Below are 3919 nucleotides of genomic sequence, written 5' to 3' on the forward strand. Positions count from 1 at the left end.
ATTTGCTCCGTCAACCATCTTACAAGAACGTCTTTGAATCTCAGAATAAATCTTATCATACGTGCCAATCCTTTATTATAATAGGTCCTTCGAGGATCGCCATGGCACTCCCTCACACTTTAGTGATGTTTAAAATACTCTGAAGAACGAAATCTGATAGTGGCTTCTTCAGGCTTCTGGCTAGTTCATAGAACCTTGACAGTTATTTTTTAAAATAGAAGTTTTTTATGCCATTTTTGTCTTTACTAATATCACTGTTGACCAATGTGGGTATAAGAGTTGCGAAAATGTTTTCGAAAATAAATGATTCTTTAAATATAGATTCTAATTCTAATTTTTATTTAATTTGTCTAATTCCATTTATAATTAAGGAACTGTTTGTCTTTCTGTCGAAACAGGTTTACACTGTGATAAAAAAATAGATAAGTATGGTTATTTTCGTTCAAACGAGTTTTTTTTAATAATAGGAAAAATGAATATGGTTATGTTATCTTAATTATTTATCAGTTATTTCCGTTATGTTAAAGTTCACGAAGCAAATTGGAGCTCTTGCTGATATTGTTTTTTGTTTGTCAACACTTTTCCGGTTCAAATATTTGTATTGTAATAATGTAAATATTTTGATAATTATATTTAAAAAAAATGAAATTTTTCGTTACAAATGGCTTATATCACCAAATTGGAATAATTAGAACGTTAAATTATAAAATGAACCATTTATGTCATTATTCATAATAGAAATTGCGTAAAATATGACGCACATATGTTACCATGCTATCTTATAATATAAAATACAAATATTTAACGACCTTGTCATCAATGTTAATTGCAGGTAATTTAAATATTTTATCACACTTGTATACAGAGCTGATTCAAAATAATTTAATAAACTCGAATTTAGAACATTATTGGATAGTCATTTGTTTTTGGTACTTTCAGTGGGGCTACAACCTTATATGGGATTATACCCAGATATGTCGTAGATGCTTGGGTCTAAGACATGTCGATTGCCTCAGGATGTAAGGCGTCAAAGAATGCGTAAATGTTTACTGCGCGCATCGACAGAGTAATCACATTCAACCCTTAGTAAATATGGTGTTATTCACATTAAGAGAAGAAAAGCATTTAATTATAACATCGGTAAACACGGCTTTATATTTCTAAAATCATCTGTTAATGGAAGATTGCTGCTATTCTAATTATCACCATTCTTAAGTCATTAAGAGGCATCAAAATATCTGTCAAAGAGAAATAAAACATAATGCGTTTTAATTAAATCGGAATGGAAATTAAGTCACTTCTATGAATCTCTTCCAAAGCTTACTACTAGGGACGCATAATCTTACAGTGAAATACTCTCGATAGTCAAAAACAAACAATTTTAAAATATTTATTAACAAATAACATCACTTAAAACATACAATTCAATTATGTAGCAAATGATTATAAACTAGCTATTTACATATATTATATATCACATGACTGTCTATTTTTATACACATTTTATACAACTAGTTATCTTCTCTAAATTGAGAAAGTCGGCGCTGTACTAGCTCGTCGTTGCTTCTTAATTACATTAATTTAATATTATTTCTTTTTAAATTTTCTTAATAAGAAGTATTAGTATAGAAGTATTACCATTTTACCAAACTATCAAATATATCAAGGAATTTTATTAGAGTTGTTGATTTTTTTTATAGAACAGGGGCAGGAGGCTCACCTGATGTTAAGTGATACCGCCGCCCATGGACACTCTCAAAGCTAGAGGGCTCGCGAGTGCGTTGCCAGCCTTTTAAGAATTTTATTTTATTTTATTTAAAACCAATTCCTCGTGGTGGACCTCCTTAGAGCTCTATGGTTAACAGGAACGCATCCCTGAAGTCCATTTCCACAATCTTCTAGAACCTACTTAAAGTAAATTTTCCCATCTAGCGATGTTAAGTGAGGCTGGTAATTTTGATACCTTTGTGATCCGTAATGGATTCAATGGCTATTAAACTATTATGAAAAGTATGATACATTCTTACATCGCTATATAAATGTTCTCAATTCAATAGTTTTGTGTATGTATTGTCATACTTCAACTTTCGATTAAGGTCTCAGCAACTTTCCGGGAACTGGAGACAGTACTATAAAGATGGAAGAATAGATACAAGAGCAGTCCAACGCAGACAATGAAGAAGAGAATACAGAAGCAGACGATGCACTCGGAGACGTAGATTCGTATACGATCAGTCCGAGAGACACGATGTCCGGGGATGTCCACGCTTGAGTAAGTCCACATGATTTTACGATTGACTGAAAAAACAGTTACTTCTTAAAACGAATGAAATCAGAACAATCAAGAGTTTACAGAACAATCAAGGGCTATTCTTCTCATGTTTCTCATTTACTCTTGAATTTTTTAGGCTCGTCGGTCACCTGACATTCTGGGGTGGGCACTAGACCATACTGGGGTGGTACAGAACTCCCACCCCCGCTCTATTTTTGCAGACGCGTAAATACACATTAAATTATATTTTGCATTACGTAACATATAATATTACACTTATAAGTACTTTAACTAGTTTAAAATACACACTCATGTTGAGGTTTTAGGACAAGTGATCTAAACCCTTTAGATTCGTTTATAGTACAAATAAGAAAGTTATTAAAATATCTATATTGATGTGGAATAAGAAAAAAGTGTAACGTTAACTTTTACAACTATTCTGATGTTTAATATCTATATAATACTAGCGGACCCGACAGACATTGTCCTGCATAATATTTCTAGCGATTAGTATATTAAACAAAGTATGAAAATACCGACTGCAGCGCCATCTACCGACATGATTTGTGAATCTAAAACGTCCAGGGGTCCACCCAAACGCCTACAAAAACCTTGAAATGAATCCAGCCGTTTATGTGGACTTAATGACACACGTAAGCTATCCTATCTTTTTAGTTAGATGAAACTGCATGCGGCGTGCAAATTTGATTGAAATCGGTTAAGTAGTTTAGGAGTCCATAGCGGACAAGCAACATCACGCGTAATTTATACATATTAAGACTAGCGATTTTATATGGCATGAGGCAAAGGAGCCGATAAAGCAAAAGACAATTAAAGTGACTTGGTAACTCTAAATACTGGTTTTCTGTCTTAATGTGATATAAGCTACAAATTGCTATTTAATGTTTTGTCCTTTTCACACTCGTAACAATTTTTAAATATAGAAACAAAAATAATTATCTACGAGAATTGTATGTATTTATGAATTAGAAGTTTTTTATTCTATGAATATATAGACATTAATTCAAGGTCTTATTCGTCTTAATATACATAATTATTATTTTATAATAAAATCTTAATTTGTTTATAACTCACCATTGTCCGATCCAATTTCATACACTACATCATATAGTTTATTTAACTCATTATTTTTCCAGTCACGATTTTTCCGGTACTGAACGCCGCGTGCGCTCAACGCCGACTGATGTGTATGACTTTGATAAGAGTTATGACGGAATTATTTTATTTATGTCTGTACAGTGATCTTGTTTATACGCGATTTTGTCTACGTAGTAGTACTGATATCATGATTTTTTAAAGCCATAGACATTGCTACCAAGGAACTCCACGTCTACCTTCGGTTCCGTTATGATAATAATTAAATGTGTTAATTCATTATAAGTACGTATGTGTTCGTGTACGATTTGGGAACCCTTAGAAAAATATCTGTGTCAAGGTTACCAGCACTTCCATACGAAAGATATTTTTTATAAACTTTTTTTTTAATATATCAACATGAGTCACTTTTTCACTCATTCACCAAAGAGTTGAAAAAAATTAAATTCGAAAAAGTTTTCATTAGCAATGTTTCTAACTGGCCCGTTGTAAACATTTTGAGTATTACCAACATATTAAAATAGACAAAAC

The 3919-nt window shown here is 32.1% G+C and overlaps 1 long non-coding RNA gene across 1 annotated transcript; it reads right to left on the bottom strand.

Moving 5' to 3' along the window:
- Window positions 1-1362: 1362 nt before the first annotated feature.
- LOC110995443 lies at window positions 1363-3570 on the bottom strand. Its single transcript, XR_002600253.2, has 2 exons — window positions 3368-3570; window positions 1363-2298 (listed from the first exon to the last, which is right to left on the bottom strand). It is a non-coding gene; the product is annotated as an uncharacterized LOC110995443 (long non-coding RNA).
- Window positions 3571-3919: the final 349 nt, after the last annotated feature.

Source organism: Pieris rapae, chromosome 21, assembly GCF_905147795.1.
Source record: "Pieris rapae chromosome 21, ilPieRapa1.1, whole genome shotgun sequence".
NCBI classification, from domain to species: Eukaryota; Metazoa; Arthropoda; class Insecta; order Lepidoptera; family Pieridae; genus Pieris; species Pieris rapae.